Source organism: Calonectris borealis, chromosome W, assembly GCF_964195595.1.
Source record: "Calonectris borealis chromosome W, bCalBor7.hap1.2, whole genome shotgun sequence".
In the NCBI taxonomy this organism is placed as follows: domain Eukaryota; kingdom Metazoa; phylum Chordata; class Aves; order Procellariiformes; family Procellariidae; genus Calonectris; species Calonectris borealis.
The window spans coordinates 41,986,996-42,009,910 of NC_134351.1; the positions used below are offsets into that span (position 1 = coordinate 41,986,996).

The 22,915-nt window shown below is 45.5% G+C and overlaps 1 pseudogene; it reads right to left on the reverse strand.

The window, feature by feature from the left end:
- Window positions 1-22,915, reverse strand: part of LOC142074676 (arylsulfatase B-like) — a 103,716-nt pseudogene that overhangs the window by 76,810 nt on the left and 3,991 nt on the right.

Sequence of the window (22,915 nt, forward strand, 5' to 3'; positions counted from 1 at the left end):
TACCTTTTGCCTGTATAATAACAAGCTTAAATAATCAAGATAGAGAAGTAGTATTTGGGAATATATGGACTCAAATAACTTGTCTGATTGAAGGTGCTTGCAGCTAAGACACCTGTGCTTATTTCCTCTTTAGGAAGCAGTAGATGCTCAGGCAGTAGATTCTCAGGCACTTTCCTTGCTGACAATGCACTGAACCTTTCAGAACCTCCTGAGAGGACTGATTAAATCAGGTCTTCAGATCTGTAATTGAGCAGGTTTACTAAAAAAAATAAATCTGTCTGACAACACAACCTTCAAAATTAGCACCTCTAACAACACAACCAGTGAATAAGTGCTCTAACCAATTGGTCCTTCAGTTGGCTTGGACAATTGTGACGGATGCACCCACTCTGACTGAGTGAACAGTACTTTGGTTCATGCATCACCGACAAGTAGGCCTGACTGAAGTCAGCCCTGCTGTGCAAACCATGAGAACTGTGCTAGGCCATATCTCCTCAGGAACTAAGGAGTCTAGGCCATGTCTTATGAGAAGCTAACAGTACCAGCCCGAGCTCGGACTAGACAAAACTAAAACTGCTACAGCTGCACACCTGCACATACACCAAACGGGGGGGGGGTTGACTATGAGTCAATCACTTTACGCTATAAAAATCTGTAGCCCCTCCGAGCCCATTGAGCTCTCCTGTACAGCAGCAGGCTGCACAGCAGTGATCTCCCCCATGAGTAGGGACACCTCTCAAGGTTACTCCTTGTCCTGGTTTCGGCTGGGATAGGGTTAAATTTGTTCCTAGTGCTGTGTTTTGGATTTAGTATGAGGAGAATGTTGATAACACACTGATGTTTTCAGTTGTTGCTGAGTGCCCTCCTAGTCCAAGGACAGCTCCCATGCCTACTGACTGAGCTAGGTACACAAGATGGGAGGGAACATAATCAGGACAGCCAGCCCAGCTGGCTAATGGGGTATTCCATACCATGTGACGTCATGCTCAGTATATGAACGGTAGGCGTGATCCAGGAAGTACCGATCGCTACTTGGTTATCGGTCAGCGCGGGTGGTGAGCAATTGCATTGTGCATCACTCATTTTTTATATTCTATCATTATCATTATTATTTTCCCTTTTCTGTTCTATTAAACTGTCTTTATCTCAACCCACGAGTTTTTCTCACTCTTACCCTTCCGATTCTCTCCCCGTCCCACTGGGGGGGACGGGGGGAGTGAGTGAGGGGCTGCGTGGTATTTGGCTGCCTGCCAGGTTAAACCACGACACTCCTCCAGTTGAGAGACCCCTTACCCGGCATCTGATATCTATAACAAGGTAAGCGACATTTTACATTAGGCCTAAAAGTATATTGTATGCTAGCGACATTTATATATATCCACCTATAGCTTAATTATTAGAAGTGTAGTAAGTAGTAGTGTTTGACGGCTGTCTAAATCATTCTTACATCATCGTCAGATCATTGTTAAATCACTGTTTAACTAACATTCAGTTATTGCTTAATCACCATTTGATTGCCATTTGATTTTCATTCAATCATCGATTAATTACCATTTGATCATTGTTTGATCATTAATAAAACCCTTTTTGTTAACCCCATAACGATGACTTCTCTTAATAATTCACCTGCAACAACAATCTAGAATTAAAAGTGTCTCTGAAATCCCTTACCAGCAAAAGAAAATGAGCAGAAGTTTATTCAGAAACAAAGACATTAGGAAGAAGTTAAAAAAACTGCCCTCAAGGAACCAGTGAAAGTCAGATCCCTGGTTTCTACCAAACCAGAAGCTGGAAACAAGCAAAAAACCCCAAAATTTTATTAGACAAAAGCCACAATATACTGGAATGAAAAAAAAAAAGACTGAGAAGTCATTATTAAGAAAAGATAATATAAAATTTTGGAAAAAAATCTCTACGGGTGTGTGTGAGAGAGAGACTGTATAAACATCAGTATATCCGAGACAGTCTGTGCTCTTGTCGTGGTTTAACCTGGCAGGCAGCCAAATACCACGCAGCCGCTTGCTCACTCCCCACCCCACTCAGAGGGGCAGGGAGAGAATCGGAAGGCTGAGAGTGACGAAAAAAACTCGTGGGTTGAGATAAAGATAGTTTAATAGAACAGAAAAGAGAAAATGATAATAATAATAATAAATAATATATATAAAATGAGTGATGCACAATGCAATTGCTCACCACCCGCGCTGACCAATAACCAAGCAGCGATCGGTACTTCCTGGAACATGCCTACCATTCATATACTGAGCATGACGTCACATGGTATGGAATACCCCGTTGGCCAGCTGGGCCAGCTGTCCTGGCTGCGTTCCCTCCTCCCAGTCTTGGGAGGGTAGTAGCTTGGTAGCTTCCTGGAGGCTAGTTGTCCTTGACAAGATACTTAGCAACAACTGAAAACATCAGTGTGTTATCAACATTCTCCTCATACTAAATCCAAAACACAGCACTAGGAAGAAATTTTAACTCTATCCCAGCCTAAACCAGGACAGTATCCACCCCTTATTCTATACCATTTCCTTCATGCTTAGATTTCACAATTTCTAATACATTCTAATTAATCACCCTCACCTTTCTCGTCTTTATATTTATATATACACAGATATCATTCCCTTAGTCTATGGGCCATCCCTCTAAAATGTCCATTGAGTTCATTTAGTCCATGACTTTGGGCTCCATCTGTCATAACAGTCTTTGAGGGCAGGAGAGACGATGTGTGGTGTTGGGCTGTTGCATTCTGAAGCGGGTTCTGATTTCCAGTATTGCTGTGCTCGTCCGGTTCTACCGTCGTTGCACTTGGCTCGGTTTCATTAGAGTTAGTTCGTTCTTCATTAATCCGGGTGATTTTGCTGCTATAGCAACCATAGAGATAATGATGATATAAAATATCATATAATAATTAACATCATAAAATTCGGTTCATTGGCTATTTTCACCCAAAATCAAATCCCCTTGAGGTACACAACGGACCTGCCCATCCTTTCGCATTACCCACCAAGTGCACCCAGGTCCTTGAGCAAAAGCAATCCCGCAGATGGGTTTTCCCTTGCCAGAGGCAGGAGTAACCCAGACTGTCTTCCCCAGCATATTTCTTATGTGCACGACAGGGACTTTATCCCCCTCTACAGTACGTAAGAGTATTGATTGGCAGGGCCAGCTCGATTGAAAGATCCCCTAGTGTTAACTAACCAGGTGGCTTTTGCTAAATGTGTGTCCCATTGCTTGAATGTCGCACCACCCATTACCCTCAGCGTTGTCTTTAGCAGTCCGTTTTATCGTTCGATTTTCCCAGAGGCTGGTGCATGGTAGGGGATGTGATAGACCCACTCAATGCCATGCTCTTTGGCCCAGGTGTCTATGAGGGTGTTTCGGAAATGAGTCCCATTGTCTGACTCAATTCTTTCTGGGGTGCCATGTCGCCCGAAGACTTGCTTTTCAAGGCCCAGGATGGTGTTCCGGGAGGTGGCATGGGGCACGGGATATGATTCCAACCGTCCGGTGGATGCTTCCACCATGGTGAGCACATAGCGCTTCCCTTGGCGGGTTTGTGGGAGTGTGATAGAATCAATCTGCCAGGCCTCCCCATATTTATACTTCAACCATCGTCCGCCATACCAAAGAGGCTTTACTCGCTTGGCTTGCTTGATGACAGTGCATGTTTCACATTCATGGATAACCTGTGCAATAGCGTCCATGCTCAAGTCTACCCCTCGATCACGAGCCCATCTATATGTTGCATCTCTTCCTTGATGGCCCTGAGGCATAATGGGACCAGCGAGCTATAAATAATTCACCCTTATGTTGCCAGTCCAGATCCACCTGAGCCACTTCAATCTTAGCAGCCTGGTCCACCTGCTGGTTGTTTTGATGTTCCTCAGTGGCCCGACTCTTGGGTACGTGAGCATCTACCTGACGTACTTTTACAACCAGGTTCTCTACTCGGGCAGCAATATCATGCCACAATGTGGCAGCCCAGATGGGTTTACCTCTGTGCTGCCAGTTGTTCTGCTTCCACTGCTGCAACCACCCCCACAGGGCATTTGCCACCATCCATGAGTCAGTATAGAGATAAAGTACTGGCCATTTTTCTCGTTCAGCAATGTCCAAGGCCAGCTGGATGGCTTTCACCTCTGCAAACAGACTCGATTCACCTTCTCCTTCAGCAGTTTCTGCCACTTGGCGTATAGGACTCCATACAGCAGATTTCCACCTCCGATGCTTTCCCACAAGACGACAGGACCCATCAGTGAACAGGGCATATTGCTTCTCGTTTTCTGGTAGTTTATTATACAGTGGGGCTTCTTCAGCAAGCGTCACCTCCTCCTCCGGGGATATTCCGAAATCTTTGCCTTCTGGCCAGTTCGTGATCACTTCCAAGATTCCTGGGCGACTGGGGTTTCCTATTCGGGCCCGTTGTGTGATCAGTGCGACCCACTTACTCCACGTAGCATCGGTTGCATGATGTGTAGAGGGGACCCTCCCTTGGAACATCCAGCCCAGCACCGGCAGTCGGGGTGCCAGGAGGAGCTGTGCTTCAGTACCAACCACTTCCGAAGCACCTTGAACCCCTTCATATGCTGCCAATATCTCCTTCTCAGTTGGAGTGTAGTGGGCCTCGGATCCTCTGTATCCCCGACTCCAGAACCCTAAGGGTCGACCTCAAGTCTCCCCTGGTGCTTTCTGCCAGGGGCTCCAAGTAGGACCATTCTCCCCGGCTGCGGTGTAGAGCACATTCTTTACATCTTGTCCTGCCCGGACTGGCCCAAGGGCTACTGCATGAACTATCTCCTGTTTAATTTGTTCAAAGGCTTGTCGTTGCTCAGGGCCCCATTTGAAGACATTCTTCTTCCTAGTCATGTGATAGAGAGGGCTTACGATTTGGCTGTAATCTGGAATATGCATTCTCCAAAAACCCACAACACCTAAGAAAGCTTGTGTTTCCTTTTTGCTCGTTGGTGGGGACATGGATGTTATTTTGTTGATCACATCCATTGGGATCTGACGACGTCCATCTTGCCATTTTATTCCTAAAAACTGGATCTCCTGTGCAGGTCCCTTGACCTCACTTTGTTTTATGGCAAAGCCGGCCTTCAGAAGGATTTGGACTATTCTCTCCCCTTTCTCAAAAACTTCTTCTGCTGTGTTGCCCCATACGATGATGTCATCAATGTACAGCAGGTGTTCTGGAGCCTCACCCTGTTCCAGTGCGGTGTGGAACAGTCCATGGCAAATGGTAGGGCTGTGTTTCCACCCCTGGGGCAGTCGGTTCCAGGTGTACTGGACACCCCTCCAAGTGAAAGCAAACTGTGGCCTGCACTCTGCTGCCAAAGGGATGGAGAAGAACGCATTAGTGATATCATTTGTGGCGTACCACTTGGCTGCCTTCGACTCCAGTTCGTATTGAAGTTCTAGCATGTCCGGCACGGCAGCACTCAGTGGTGGCGTGACTTCGTTCAGGCCACGGTAGTCTACTGTTAGTCTCCACTCTCCATTAGACTTTCGCACTGGCCATATGGGACTGTTAAAGGGTGAGCGAGTCTTGCTGATCACTCCTTGGCTCTCCAGTCGACGAATCAGCTTATGGATGGGGATCAGGGAGTCTTGGTTGGTGCGATATTGTCGCCGGTGCACTGTTGTGGTAGCGATTGGTACCTGCTGTTCTTCAACCCTCAGCAACCCCACAACAGAAGGATCCTCCGAGAGACCAGGCAAGGTGGACAGCTTTTTAATTTCCTCCGTCTCCAGGGCAGCTATACCAAAAGCCCACCGGTACCCTTTTGGGTCCTTGAAATACCTTCTCCTGAGGTAGTCTATGCCAAGGATGCACGGAGCCTCTGGGCCAGTCACAATGGGGTGCTTCTGCCACTCATTCCTGGTTAGGCTCACTTCGGCCTCCAGTACAGTTAACTCTTGGGATCCCCCTGTCACTCCAGAAATACAGATGGGTTCTGCCCCTTTATAGCTTGATGGCATCAGGGTACACTGTGCACCGGTGTCTACGAGAGCCTTATACTCCTGTGGGTCTGATGTGCCAGGCCATCGAATCCACACAGTCCAGTAAACCCGGTTGTCCATTTCCTCCACCTGGCCGGAGGCAGGGCCCCTGTAGTTCTGGTCATAGTATCTGTTTCTCACTTCTTGCAAACGCGAGTCAAGAATTCCTTCGTTACAATCCAAAGTAAGATCAGCCCTTCTACTCTGTCTGGGGAACTGTTCACTGGAAACTGGACCGTCGTGAGACAGGTTTTTCCTGAAAACTGGAGCAGCATTTTTTCTGAGAGAACCCCCTTGTGTCATTGTTTTTCCTTGTAACTCACGTACATGTGCCTCTAGGGTCAAGGTAGGTTTTCCATCCCACTGCCTCATGTCCTCTCCACGGTCACGCAGGTAAAACCACAGGGTGCCCCGTGGTGTGTACTTTCTATATCCTCTCTCTTGAGCAGTAGGACGCTGACTCCTAATGGCTGAGATACTGGTCCGTACAGGTGGAGAATAGGACCTATCGTCTTTGAGTTGCTGGACCTCCCGGGACAGTTTCTCCACAGCCGAGACAAGGGAGGAGGAGACAGTTTCTTCATATTCCCAGAGTCTGCTAACCACGTCATCCACCGTTGGTGCTTCTTCCTCTTTCCAGCACAGTACTGCCAGCGAACTGGCATATGACGCTGGTGCACTCCGTACCAACTTCCGCCACATGGGTCGCGTGCACTGGACTTCATCCGGATCTTTGGGCGTTTGGTTGTTGTCCAGGTCACTATAAACCACCTCCAGCACACCTAATTCTCTCAGGTACTGGATACCTCTCTCCATAGTGGTCCATTTGCCTGGGCGAAATATAACATCTTCCTTGAAGGGATACCTTTCCTTCACGCCTGACAGCAGTCGCCTCCAGAGGCTGAGGACCTGTGTCCCTTTTCCAATCGCTTTGTCAATGCCCCCTTCCCTAGCAAGGGATCCCAGCTGTTTGGCTTCCTTCCCCTCTAATTCCAGGCTACTGGCCCCATTATCCCAGCATCGAGCAGCCAGGTAACAATATGCTCGCCTGGACGACGGCTGAAATCTTTCCGCATATCTCGCAACTCACTCAGGGATAGGGATCGGGTGGTTTCTGTCTCGTTCTTCCTCTTCCTCCTCCCCTCCTCGTGATGGCCCTGCTTTTCCATCATCCCTTTCTAAACGACCTGACCTCCACTTCCAAGGTTTCTTCTTCTGTACAGGGGCGACGGATACCAGGAAGGATTGGTCCTCTGGTTCAGCTGTAGTGCCTGTTGCTGGGGTTTGGGTAGCTGCAGTGCCTGTCGTGGGGGTTGGAATAACTGTAATGACTGTTGCCGGGGTTTGAGTGGCTGCAGTGCCTGTGACGGGGGTTGGAGTACCAGCAGTGTCTGTTGTTGGGGTTTGAGTAGCTGTAGTGCCTGTTGCAGGGGTTGGAGTAACTGCGGTGACTGTTGCCGGGGTTTGAGTAGCCACAGTGCCTGTCGTGGGGGTTGAATTAGCCACAGTGGTTGTCATGGGGGTTGAAGTAGCCGCAGTGCCTGTCGTGGGGGTTTGAGTAGCCACTGTGTCTGTTGCCGGGGTTGATCTCTGGACAGTATTCCTAAATAGTTGTTTAACCCTAAACAAGACCTGAACCACATTCAGGAGACATAGCAATATGAACATGCTTGTTTGAACATCCCAAAGATATTCAAAATACTCAGGGAATATTGTGGACGTATTTATGAAGAGGATAGAAGAAAAAGGACTTTCTGAAGATATGGAAGGGAAGATGAACAAGTCGGACAAAGTGTCCCATCCTGTCTCCTCCTTAGATTCATTCTCCGAGGGGAAAAAAGTGTAATTACTGATAGTTTCTAAGAGGTGGTTCCCAAGGTACAGAGGTGACGGCAGTGCTGAGTACAGGTACTAGATTAGACTTACAACCAACGATTTTATCACATCATAAAACAGCAGCAAAATGATAATCTTGGCCCAGTTCTGAATAGCAATAAACAGCACAACCGGGAACATATACTGCAAGCAAGGTATTACATATTGCAACATTGAGAGCCACCCCCACATCTTTGAAAGCCAATAAATCAACATTGTGACCAATCAATATAATGAATGCTTATAACAATTTTGCCTTAACACACTTTGATCAGATCTATCATTATATCAACCCTTCGTGCCCCACGTTGGGCACCAAAAAGAACTGTCGTGGTTTAACCTGGCAGGCAGCCAATTACCACGCAGCCGCTCGCTTACTCCCCCCCCCCACTCAGCGGGGCGGGGAAAGAATCGGAAGGGTGAGAGTGAGGAAAAAACTCGTGGGTTGAGATAAAGACAGTTTAATAGAACAGAAAAGAGAAAATAATAATAATAATAATAATAAAAAATATATATAAAATGAGTGATGCACAATGCAATTGCTCACCACCCACGCTGACCGATAACCAAGTAGCGATCGGTACTTCCTGGAACACGCCTACCATTCATATACTGAGCATGACGTCACATGGTATGGAATACCCCATTAGCCAGCTGGGCTGGCTGTCCTGATTATGTTCCCTCCTCCCAGTCTTGGGAGAGTAGTAGCTTGGTAGCTTCCTGGAGGCTAGTTGTCCTTGACAAGATACTTAGCAACAACTGAAAACATCAGTGTGTTATCAACATTCTTCTCATACTAAATCCAAAACACAGCACTAGGAAGAAATTTTAACTCTATCCCAGCCGAAACCAAGACAGCTCTTATTAATCATAATTTTAAATTGATAAAAAGACCATCTTTTGGAGTAAAAAGAGTCATCGCTATCATATGCTCCATTAAGGAAAGGATTTACGTGGTGTCCTCTTAGCAATGTAAACCAAGGCTTGAAGAGAAAAATTCCACATATTTTACTGTTCAAAGCCCTCTTCTAGCAACTGCCAGACACTACAGTGCTAATCCACATTTAAGAATTAACAGACATATTGGAAGAAAGAGCAGTGAGGAGTTTTGCTTCAAAATTATTTAGCATATTAAAAAGATGAAAGTTAAATAAAACAATGGATAGTAGCTTTAATACAGAACTGAAATTAGAGGTTGGATTCCTTTGCTCTAATGTTAGCAAGTTTCCACCCAAATTACTTATAATATATTGCAAAAACTATAAACACATGCTATGCACATGTCCTGGTTTCAGCTGGGATAGAGTTAATTTTCTTCATAGTTGCTGGTATAGTGCTGTGTTTTGGATTTAGTAGGAGAAGAATGTTGATAACACACTGATGTTTTAATTGTTGCTAAGTAGTGCTTACACAGAGTCAAGGACTTTTCAGCTTCCCATGCTTTGCCAGATGCATAAGAAGCTGGGAAGGAGCATAGCCAGGACAGCTGAATCAAACTGGCCAACAGGGTATTCTATACCATATGACGTCATGCTCACTATATAAGCTGGGGGGAGTTGGCCGGGGTGTAGCGATCGCTGCTCGGGGACTGGCTGGGCATCGGTTGGCAGGTGGTGAGCAATTGCATCATGCATCACTTGCACTGTATATTCTATTATCATTATTATTATTATTACTACTATTTTACTTTATTTCAGTTATTAAACTGTCTTTATCTCAACCCATGAGTTTTCTCACTTTTATTATCCCAATTCTCTCACGCATCCCACCAGAGGTGGGGAGGTGAGTGAGCGGCTGCATAGTGTTTAGTTGCCGGCTAGGGTTAAACCACAACAGTGCTTTTTGGCGCCCAATGTGGGGCACAAAGGGTTTGAAATAAAAACAGATTAACCAGAGTGTATTAAGGAATTTATATCTGTTAACAGTTGCCGGTCACAATATTGATTCATCTAGTCTCGATATTAGTTTATCTGATCTGCACCATGCTCTTGTTTTTGCTGTACATGCAAAAGATCGGTGTTGGGTTTTGCAGTCTGCTGTGCTCTGCAGTGATTAGTGATGTTTTGCCTGGGAGAATTGTTATTAAAACACTGGCCTTGGGCGTTATCTGGTATTTGGGTTTTGTACTGAAGCCATTACTGTACTTTGGGTACCACCTCATGGAGACCATTAGCAATTATACCTCTTCCTCTGAGAGGTTTTTTATGGAGGAAATACAGGATGGCCCCTTCACTACCTTCCTCTATGATGTTTTCTCCTTCGTTACAATAACTTGTCAGTACCTTGAACATCCCTGGGCAGTTAAGATACATCTATTGGTATTCCTTGGGAATATTGTTTCGGTTTTGTCCAAGGATAATAAGCAATTTAAGAATATCATGCAGAGGTCTGCCCCAAGGCTGGAGAGTTATGAGTGGCAGGGGGAGTGGGATTGCATGGGCAAGTGCCTAGGACAGCGGTCACCCCCAGTGTTCTGGAACTTCACCCCTGAACAAGTGCAGAATCCTGAAAAACTAGTAGAATATTTGGAAAAAGTATGCTGTCACCCTGGCAATTCTAGGGAGACACAAATCACTGCAATGTGCTAGGGTCTGGCCCATGCCTACCGAGCCCTGTTTAACACCACTCAGAACCCTCAAGGGGAAGGAAAAGTTTCTGGATCTGACAACAAAACAACAGGCACTGCGGCTATCCCAACCCCCTGTTGTGGTTTAACCTAGCAGACAGCCAAGTACCACGCAGCCGCTCGCTTACTCCCCGCCCCCCCCAGTGGGACGGGGAGAGAATCGGAAGGGTAAGAGTGAGAAAAAGTCGTGGGTTGAGATAAAGACAGTTTAATAGAACAGAGAAGGGAAAATAATAATAATGATAATGATAGAATATACAAAATGAGTAATGCACAATGCAATTGCTCACAATCCACGCTGACCGATAACCAAGTAGCGATCGCTACTTCCTGGAGCACACCTACCATTCATATACTGACCATGACGTCACATGGTATGGAATACCTCGTTGGCCAGCTGGGCTAGCTGTCCCGATTATGCTCCCTCCCATCCTCTGCTTGGTAGCATGGAAGCTGTCCTTGACCGGGTACTTAGCAACAACTGAAAACATCAGTGTGTTATCAAAATCTTCTCATACTAAATCCAAAACACAGCACTAGGAAGAAATTTAACTCTATCCCAGCCGAAACCAGGACACCCCCACAACAGGCACTGCAGCTACTCCAACCCCCACAACAGGCACTGCGGCTACCCCAACCCACACAACAGGCACTGCGGCTACCCCAACCCCCATGGCAGGCACTGCGGCTACTCTAACCCCCTTGACAGGCACTGTGGCTACTCCAATCCCTGCGACAGAGAACCAACCCATGCCAGTATCAGTCGCCCCTATAGAAGAAATACACAAGAAAATCAGCTCATTTAGTGAGGGATGAAGATGAACCAGGGCCATCACGAGAACAGGAGGAAGAATAAGCAGAACCCATAAATGAGATGGTAACCACCCGATCCCTATCCCTGAGTGAGCTGCGAGACGTGCAGAAAGATTTCAGTCGTCGTCCAGGCAAGCACATTGTCACCTGGCTGCTCCGATGCTGGGATAATGGGGACAGTAGCCTGGAATTAGAGGGGAAGGAAGCGAAGCAGCTGGGATCCCTTGCTAGGGAAGGGGGCATTGACAAAGCAATTGGACAAGGGGCACAGGCCCTCAGCCTCTGGAGGTGACTCCTGTCAGGCATGAAGGAGAGGTATCCCTTCAAGGAAGATGTTATATGCCACCCAGGCAAGTGGACCACCATGGAGAGAGGTATCAAGTACCTGAGGGAATTAGCCATGCTGGAGGTGATTTATGATGACCAGGACAACAAGCAGTTACCCAAAGATCCAGATGAAGTCAAGTGCACACGACCCATGTGGCAGAAGTTTGTACAGAGCGCACCAGCATCGCATGCAAACTCATTGGCAATAATGACCTGGAAAGATCAAGAGGAACAAACAGTGGATGAATTGGCTGACCAACTCTGGCAATACAAAGAAAGTCTCTCTTCCTCCCTACGGGCCTGCGTCTCTGCTGTGGAAAAATTGTCCAAAAAACTGTCCTGGGAGTTCCAGCAACTCAAAGAGGATATGTCCTACTCCCCACCTGCACGGGCCAGTGTTTCAGCCATTAGGAGCAAGCGTCCCTCTGCTCAAGAGAGGAGACATCGTGGGTACACACCCCGGGGCACCCTGTGGTTTTACCTGCGTGACCACGGAGAGGACATGAGGAAGTGGGATGGAAAACCTACCTCAGTCCTACAGGCACGGGTACATGAGTTGCAAGGAAAAACAACCACAAAAGGGGGTTCTTCCAGGAAAACTGCTGCTCCAGTCTCCGGTGAGCAGTTCCCCAGACAGAGTAGAAGGGCTGATTTGACTTCCGATCTTAATAAAGGGACTTCTGATTTGCACTTACAAGAAGTGAGTAGTGAATACGATGACCAGGACTACAGGGGCCCTGCCTCCAGCCAGGTGGAGGAAAGGGACAACCGGGTTTACTGGACTGTGTGGATTCGATGGCCTGGCACATCAGAGCCACAGGAGTATAAGGCTCTCTTAGACACCGGTGCACAGTGTACCCTGATGCCATCAAGCTATGAAGGGGCAGAACCCATCTGTATTTCTGGAGTGACAGGGGGATCCCAAGAGTTAACTGTACCTCAGGAGAGGGTATTTCAAGGACCCAAAAGGGTACCGGTGGGCTTTTGGTATAGCTGCCCTGGAGACGGAGGAAATTGAACAGCTGTCCACCTTGCCCGGTCTCTCGGAGGACCCTTCTGTTGTGGGGTTGTTGAGGGTTGAAGAACAACAGGTGCCGATTGCTACCACAACAGTGCACCGGCAGCAATATCGCACCAACGGAGACTCCCTGATTCCCATCCATAAGCTGATTCGTTGACTGGAGACCCAAGGACTGATCAGCAAGAGTCGCTCACCCTTTAACAGTCCCATATGGCCAGTGCGAAAGTCTAATGGAGAGTGGAGACTAACAGTAGACTATTGTGGCCTGAACGAAGTCACGCCAACATTGAATGATGCCGTGTGAACTCACCTGGAGTGCCAATACGAACTGGAGTCAAAGGCAGCCAAGTGGTACGCCACAATTGATATTGCTAATGCCTTCTTCTCAATCACTTTGGTGGCAGACTGCAGGCCACAGTTTGCTTTCACTTGGAGGGGCGTCCAGCACACCTGGAACCGACTGCCCCAGGGGTGGAAACACAGCCCTACCATTTGCCATGGACTGATCCACACTGCACTGGAACAGGGTGAGGCTCCAGAACACCTGCTGTACATTGATGACATCATAGTATGGGGCAGCACAGCAGAAGAAGTTTTTGAGAAAGGGGAGAGAATAGTCCAAATCCTTCTGAAGGCCGGTTTTGCCATAAAACAAAGTAAGGTCAAGGAACCTGCACAGGAGATCCAGTTTTTAGGAATAAAATGGCAAGATGGACGTCATCAGATCCCAATGGATGTGATCAACAAAATAACATCCATGTCCCTACCAACTAGTAAAAAGGAAACACAAGCTTTCTTAGGCGTTGTGGGTTTTTGGAGAATGCATATTCCAGATTACAGCCTGATTGTAAGCCCTCTCCATCAAGTGACTCGGGAGAATCATAGAATCATTAAGGTTGGAAAAGACCTCTAAGATCATCGAGTCCAACCTTCAACCCAACACACCATGCCCACTACACCATGTCCCTAAGGGCCTCATCTACACGTCTTTTAAATACTTCCAGGGATGGTGACTCCACCACTTCCCTGGGCAGCCTGTTCCAAGGCCTGACCACTCTTTCAGTAAAGAAATTTCTCCTAATGTCCAATCTAAACCTCCCTTGGCGCAACTTGAGGCCATTTCCTCTCGTCCTATCGCTAGTTACTTGGCAGAAGAGACCAACACCCACCTCACTACAACCTCCTTCCAGGTAGTTGTAGAGCGCGATGAGGTCTCCCCTCAGCCTCCTCTTCTCCACGCTAAACAACCCCAGTTCCCTCAGCCGCTCCTCATCAGGCTTGTGCTCCAGGCCCTTCACCAGCTTCGTTGCTCTCCTCTGGACATGCTCCAGCACCTCCATGTCCTTCTTGTAGTGAGGGGCCCAAAACGGAACACAGTATTCGAGGTGCGGCCTCACCAGTGCCGAGTACAGGGGCACGATCACCTCCCTACTCCTGCTGGCCACACTATTCCTAATACAGGCCAGGATGCCGTTGGCCTTCTTGGCCACCTGGGCACACTGCCGGCTCATGTTCAGCCAGCTGTCAATCAGAACCCCCAGGTCCTTTTCCTCTGGGCAGCTTTCCAGCCACTCTTCCCCAAGCCTGTAGCGTTGCATGGGGTTGTTGTGGCCGAAGTGCAGGACCCGGCACTTGGCCTTGTTGAATCTCATACAGTTGGCCTCGGCCCATCGATCCAGCCTGTCCAGGTCCCTCTGCAGAGCCTTCCTACCCTCGAGCAGATCAACACTCCCGCCCAACTTGGTGTCGTCTGCAAACTTACTGAGGGAGCACTCGATCCCCTCATCCAGATCATTGATAAAGATATTGCACAAGACCGGCCCCAGTACTGAGCCCTGGGGAACACCGCTCGTGACCGGCCACCAACTGGATTTAACTCCATTCACCACAACTCTCTGGGCTCGGCCGTCCAGCCAGTTTTTTACCCAGCGAAGAGTACACCTGTCTAGGCCGTGAGCCGCCAGCTTCTCTAGGAGAATGCTGTGGGAGACAGTGTCAAAGGCTTTACTGAAGTCCAGGTAGACCACATCCACAGCCTTTCCCTCATCCACTAGGCGGGTCACCTGGTCATAGAAGGAGATCAGGTTGGTCAAGCAGGACCTGCCTTCCATGAACCCGTGCTGGCTGGGCCTGATACCCTGGTTGTCCTGGACATGGCTCGTGAGCACCCTCAAAACCAACCGCTCCATGATCTTCCCTGGCACCGAGGTCAGGCTGACCGGCCTGTAGTTCCCCGGATCCTCCTTCTGGCCCTTCTTATAGATCGGCGTCACATTGGCAAGCCTCCAGTCGTCCGGGACCTCCCCAGTTAACCAGGACTGCTGGTAAATGATGGAGAACGGCTTGGCAAACTCCTCCGCCAGCTCCCTCAGTACCCTCGGGTGGATCCCATCCGGCCCCATAGACTTGTGAGCATCCAGGTGGCGTAGCAGGTCATTAACTTCATACTCTTGAATTATGGGGGGTTTATCCTTAGAGAAGAACAATTTCAAATGGGGCCCTGAGCAACGAAAAGCCTTTGAAGAAATTAAACGGGAGATAGTTCATGCAGTAGCCCTTGGGCCAGTCCAGGCAGGACAAGATGTAAAGAATGTGCTCTACACCGCAGCCGGGGAGAATGGTCCTACTTGGAGCCTCTGGCAGAAAGCACCAGGGGAGACTCGAGGTCGACCCTTAGGGTTCTGGAGTCGGGGATACAGAGGATCCGAGGCCCACTACACTCCAACTGAGAAGGAGATATTGGCAGCATATGAAGGGGTTCAAGGTGCTTCGGAAGTGGTTGGTACTGAAGCACAGCTCCTCCTGGCACCCCAACTGCCGGTGCTGGGCTGGATGTTCAAAGGGAGGGTCCCCTCTACACATCATGCAACCGATGCTACGTGGAGTAAGTGGGTCGCCCTGATCACACAACGGGCCCGAATAGGAAACCCCAGTCGCCCAGGAATCTTGGAAGTGATCATGAACTGGCCAGAAGGCAAAGATTTTGGAATATACCCAGAGGAGGAGGTGACGCTTGCTGAAGAAGCCCCACTGTATAATAAACTACCAGGAAATGAGAAGCAATATGCCCTGTTCACTGATGGGTCCTGTCGCCTTGTGGGAAAGCATCGGAGGTGGAAGGCTACTGTATGGAGTCCTATACGCCAAGACGCAGAAACTGCTGAAGGAGAAGGTGAGTCGAGTCAGTTTGCAGAGGTGAAAGCCATCCAGCTGGCCTTGGACATTGCCGAACGAGAAAAATGGCCAGTACTTTATCTCTATACTGACTCATGGATGGTGGCAAATGCCCTGTGGGGGTGGTTGCAGCAGTGGAAGCAGAACAACTGGCAGCACAGAGGTAAACCCATCTGGGCTGCCGCGTTGTGGCAAGATATTGCTACCCGGGTAGAGAACCTGACTGTAAAAGTACGTCACGTAGATGCCCACGTACCCAAGAGTCGGGCCACTGAAAAACATCAAAACAACCAGCAGGTGGACCAGGCTGCTAAGATTGAAGTGGCTCAGGTGGATCTGGACTGGCAACAGAAGGGTGAACTGTTTATAGCCCAGTGGGCCCACGACACCTCAGGCCATCAAGGAAGAGATGCAACATATAGATGGGCTCGTGATCGAGGGGTGGACTTGACCATGGACGCTATTGCACAGGTTATCCATGAATGTGAAACATGCGCTGCAATCAAGCAAGCCAAGCGAGTAAGGCCTCTCTGGTATGGAGGACGATGGTTGAAATATAAATATGGGGAGGCCTGGCAGATTGATTATATCACACTCCCACAAACCCAACAAGGCAAGCGCTATGTGCTCACCATGGTGGAAGTAACCACAGGATGGCTGGAAACATATCGCATGCCCCATGCCACCGCCCGGAACACCATCCTGGGCCTTGAAAAGCAAGTCCTGTGGCGACATAGCACCCCAGAAAGAATTGAGTCAGACAACGGGATTCATTTCCGAAACACCCTCATAGACACCTGGGCCAAAGAGCATGGCATTGAGTGGGTCTATCGCATCCCCTACCATGCACCAGCCTCTGGGAAAATCGAACGATACAATGGACTGCTAAAGACTACGCTGAGAGCAATGGGTGGTGGGATATTCAGGCATTAGGATACACATTTAGCAAAAGCCACCTGGTTAGTCAATACCAGGGGATCTGCCATTCGAGCTGGCCCTGCCCAATCAAGACTCTTACGTACTGTAGAGGGGGATAAAGTCCCTGTCATGCACATAAAAAATATGCTGGGGAAGACAGTCTGGGTTACTCCTGCCTCTGGCAAAGGAAAACCCATTCGTGGGATTGCGTTTGCACAGTAAATCCCCATTTCTTACCTCTAATCATAGGTCTACATCTGAAGCAAAACTTGGACTGTAAGGCAGTGTTAATTATGCTGAGGTAAATTTGTACCACTTTAATGCTTTTTACGACTTCTAGTTATTTTAAATCAAGATCTTCTTCAGGAAAGTTGTAGTTATATTCTCTTATGTTTCCTAAAAAGAAAAGTAAATCCTACATCTCGTTCTTTTTGATTTCAAACAGATAAAAGGCCATGGGCACCCAAGACATTTTTTTCTGTTTTGCTTGAACAGGCAATTACTTCATTTTCACCACTGATCTCATTAGCATAGACTTACTTGTATCTGCAGTATAAAAGGTGCTCTATAAAAGCAAATTCTATTTTATATTGCACCAGTCAAGAATTGTCAAGCTACTACTTGATACACAAATATAAAACCACATACCATTGAACTAGGTCATCTCCCCCCCCCCTTTATTTACCTGTAGATATAGCTTGTGTATCTGTCTGTTCAAAAAGACACCAGAGATGTTGCTTTACTTTGATGGAGTCAGACTTTGCTAATGACCAGATTACTTCTTTCTTGGCCCAGTATTTCCATCAGGTCACCTTAAAGAACTTTAAAGGCCCTTTTAAAATGTGCAGTAGTTCCATTTGCCAACTGGCATGTTTTCAAGGGAATCCTGGTTGAGCCATAACATATACAAATAGGAAGAAACACAAAAGAGTTTAATAAAAAGAAATCTACCACGAGAGCAAAGATTATATAATTTCCTAGAGTATTTCAATGAGCACCCACTAAAAAGAAATCTCTAATTTTGGGGTTGACATTTCACAGTGAAGGAATCGACTGGAAGACTGTATGTTTGTTTTAACGCTACTTGGTATAGCACACAATAGCAAATGATCACTGTAAATTTTTTTTTTTTTTTGGTGAATTTTGAAGGAATGAGATGCAAACATCCAAGTGTGAATTTTGGCCACAATTAAACAGGGACTAGTAATGAATCTAGTAAAACCTACTGCAAAAGTAGGATCGTCACTTCTTTTTCCTCTACAGGTTTCCAACACTACAGTTTTCAAACTACACAGGTTTATTACAAAACAGAGAGTGCTTTTATGATCCTGTGTCTTTAACTACTATGCTGAGGAGACACATAGATACTGCTCATTAAAATTATGGATGCATTTTATCCTTCCCTAGATTCTCCATTGCAGTCTTCATTTAAATCCTTAAATTGATTCTTAACTCCACAACATGGGAAGAACTTTCTTGGAGAGAATTCCTTATCCTAGAGGAAAATATGTCTCTTTTGCCATACCGAACAAGAGGAGGGTCTACAGGTTCCAGAAGAGCACTTGGGGCAGGAAGATGGGGCACAGCTTCCTCAAGCAGGCATGCCCTCAAGAGCTAAAGTTAATACCATACTATAAGTATATACCCATATTATAACTACCAGTGCATACTAAGACTCCCAATTACAAAGGACTTGAAAGCTGTGCAGAGAAATCTCATATAGCACAAGTCTCTGCACAAGACACCCAATTGCAGACCCTCTCATGTTTCTTTTCAACCACTTTCTAATGCCCATTTTAAAACACACCATCTGCGAAAGCAATAAATATAGTATAGAAAAGCTGAATAGATTTCACGCTCTTTTTTTCCTTTTTTTTTTTTTTTAAATGCTTAATGATGGTTTCAACATTTGTTTTTTTGGAAAGCGGGTCTTTAATGCATGCAATGGTTTATGCCTGTAAAGAATAATTGTTTGAAGTGAAGAGAGAACACTGGAAAAAATGAATCACTGCCCTCTGATCTGCTTGATCTAGGCCCAATCTCCCTGCATTTCAATCATATTAAATTCCATTCCTGGCAGTTTAAAATGTTAATTAACTCAAGACAAGTCCCATTAGATAGGACAGACACTAGATTCTGACTCTTGTTGAAATGTACCTGTAACTGATTGCAAGATAACTACTGTTAAAAGCAGGATATACAGTCATTGTTTGGAAAAAATGTTTATAAACAAAAAATAAATTTGTCTTTTTAATTCAGTCATACCCCATAATTCCAACTCAGATGTCTTTAGTTTTATTCCACAATGTACTGAACAAACATTACTGAAATAACTCTACCAGGACCCCATCAGCAAAGACTGGATTTTTTCCATATGGAATAAATATTGCTATCATTTTCCATATGGATTTGCTTACTTTCAGTTCTAAACATGAAAACATCGTAAGCAGAAACAAGCATAGAAGAGTTATCAAATCCTGTTAGAGCCAAAACCTGGACACAAATGTAACACCACAAGGCAAACAGTTTGGACTTAAAATGAAATTCCAAGATTCCAAGTCCTATATGAAGCAGCTGCTAAACTCAAAACACATCACTGCATTTTCATCAAAACTTGGGGTTTTTTTTTGTTTTGGTTTGGTTTGGTTTTTTTAAAGTGTTCACAGAAAATGAATTTGTCATTTTGACAGCCCTAATCTGTAAAGACTGGGCAAAAGAGCAATTGTAAGCATTCAAAGGCTACTTCCCAGTCCCAATCAAACAAGAACAACTATTTTCCTGAAACCCAGCCAAGCAGCTGTATTTCAAAAAGGTTCTGTTTTATTCCTAATTTGGAAATAAAGGAGACTGCTTTGTAATGTATTATTTGCATTATCCTAATAATCTAGAAACCAGATCGTGTACTAATACATACAAAAACTTAACCTGTAATTTGGCAGCCTAAACTGTATCATCACATATTAAGCTTTTTTATTAACAGACCTTTGCTTCATAGGAGTAAGGTGCCAGCAAAATATCTCAAGCAAGACAAAAATTACATGTTACATGAAAGTAAGGGAAAGAAAGAGTTTTGTCTTCAAAGTGCTTGCTGTCTGGCAGTTTGTGCCTCATGCAACATGTGGCAATTTATAGACTGATCGGACAGCTACCTATAGCTCAGGACAAATTAATTTGGTAGATAGCTCTCAGTAAGGATTCATTTCTGACAGATACTCGGTGACCACAGTGGCAAGTAAGATGCCTCCAACTTCACCGTACTCCTCAGTTTTTACTCCAATAGGAGTATCCCCTATTTCCACAGATGCTTCTTCAGAGCTGTTTTAGTCATGCTTGAGATAGCCATAAGAGGGGGGAGAGAAACTGCTCCTTCTGGTATAAAGTTCTGTTTCACTTTCATCACTCTTCTGTAGTTACAAAATATATTGAGGAAGGACAAAGGGGGCAGATGTCTCTGCAGTCAGCTTGTTAAACACCATATCAAAGGTATTACTGAAAGAATATTTAAATTAAGTTACCAGTAGAGAAAACAAGAACTGTGTTGTCCCAAAGACCATATCTTTTCAGAGCATCAGTAAGATTTCCTACAGCTTCATCCATAAGAGCCACCATTCCTGCATAATGGCACCTCTTTCCATCTTTAATAGAGGAATACAGTTTCATGTATTCTTCAGAGACTCAAGAGGTTCACAGACAGACTGAAAAGCAAGGAAGAGAAAGAGGGGCTGGGGTGGAAGGGATAGAATGGAAATTAGTTGAACATGAAGTACTAAATGCCAAAGTTACTGCAGCAAAAGCAGCCCCGATTCATCCACAGGTACAGGCACTGTGTTTTGATTTCTTTTACACTTCTTTCTTCTAATCCCTAAGCATAAACTAATAAAACTTTGATAAAGGACTTATGTGAAGCTGTGGAAAAACATCAAGTGTATCTTTTCTTCATAACACAGAGTTTCTTTCTATGAAACTTCTCCCACTAAACTTTCCATTCTCTTTTTAGAAGAGCAAACTACATGCTAAATAATTTCTATAAATTCATTACTTTTATTATTAAAAAAGAAATGGAGAAGGGTAGCAGGCCACGGTTGTGCAGCCAAAACTGATTCTGATAGGAGACAAGGCAAGTTTTATCAGTGCTAGTTCTCACATTTAGCTGTCACTGTGCACCCTGCTGAAAAGCCCTGATTTACAGCCCAAGCATAGGTCTCTGCATTAATATTTCATTAACATTATTTTAAATATTCTTTAGTGTTAAAAGTTATCAAAGTAACAGCTGGTGACTGTACCTCTGTTACGACCCGGACCGGGCAAACCGGCGGGGGGGGGCAGGTCGTAGAGGTTTCGAAATTCCCTCGGGCTAAATTAAGGTGAAACGACACCAAACGATCGATTAAACCTTTTATTTAAGGTAGAAGCAACCTGAACTTGAAAAGCGTAACGGTAAGCAACCTAAACTTGAAAAGCGTAACGGTAGGCAATGTGGGTTCTATTGAAACATTTAGAAAGAGAAGAGGAAAAAGAAAAAGGAAAGAGAAAGGAGGTAGAGAGATATCACCACCACCCTTGGATCCCACGATGACGGATGCAGCAACCCTCCAGTGATGGGGGCGCGCCGCTCCTTAGGCTGGTGTCCTTTTATAGTCGTTTCCACCACCACCCCCCCCGACCACGCCAGTCACGCAGCCTCTCGGTTTTCTGCGCAGGCGTCACTGGGGGGGCAGTGGTCGCGAAGGGTTTCTCGGGTGGTCGCGAACCCCTTCCTCAAATAAACTCTGTATGACCTTTTGCCATTTGTGATAAGTCATCGTTGCTTGGCAGAACACGGAACTGCGAATCTTCCGATACGCCCTCCACGCCCTCCGTTAACCGACTTCTCATTTGCGGTCTATCGTTGCTATGCAGAACTTGCAGAACTTGTTTTGCTACAATGTTTGAGACATCAACCTCACATTAACTCTTTCAGTCTCTCACAGCCTCCTCAGTTTTATGATTGGCTATAAGATCTATAACTCTTTCTGTGAATAAATAGTGGAGTACGTGTTTTTAAATCCAGTTGCAACTTCTTCTCCATCTCAAAAGTCCAGAGCGCAGCGTGTTACATTATTTGCTTTGATGAGGACGCAATGGTCATGAGAATAATAACCCTCACTCCACAGAAGATAGCCTAGAACAGGAAAAGATGACAAGTAAGTGGGCCAACATAATGTCATATAAACAGATACATCGGGGGCGGGATGGAAGTAAAAAAATAAATGTCAAAACTTTAGTGGTTTTGAGCTGAAACACTCATCCAACATTTGACAATCTGTAGTGACATCCCTTGATGGGTCTAAGTAGCTCAACGTTTAACACTTCATAGACTTTTTATTGCTAATGCAAGTAATAATTTCAAAACACACAAAACATTTTGAAAGCAGTTCAATGACTTTATATTCATAACTATATCAGACATTAGCATTAAACTAATGCACTGATAGCAAAGGCAATGACCTATGATTTTGTATATTTGTATTTTCACATAAGACTTTTCTCTCTATTAGAAAGTTTGGATTTTTTTTTTTTACATTTATTCAAAGGCATCCAATTATGAAGTATTCTTTATGTCAGCTGCAAAGTAATTTCTGATCCACTGCTGACACCAACTGGTGAAAAAAAGAGACATTATTATTTAAAGACACCCAAAAGAAACAAACTATGCAAAAATTCTAGAGGTATAGATTTGCTCCTATCAAGGGATATCCTGTTAAGCATTGAGTGCCTTTGCTTTTTATTGACCAGAAACAAAACTCTTCAAAATTGTTTGAATCTCAGTAATTATTATTTCTGAAATTAGATTTCAGATTTATTCCCCAATACCCTGAAAAAACAGCTGAATCTGGGAAAATATATTCTGAAGTTACGCAAAACCAAATTAAAACCGGGGACAAAAATCCAAAATGGAGGAACTTCACTTGAATTTTTATTCAGCAGCTTCAAATACAGTTACTTGTGCAAAAAAGTATGTACAGAAAGAATGAAGTTCTATTTTAAATACAATACAAACTTCTAATACATTTTTAGGAGAAAAAAATGGCTTTTCTTTTAAAGCATAAAGAGTGATTTTGTGGGCAGACTGCCTACATCAATATACTCAGTCGCAAGTTGTGTTTTTCCATTTT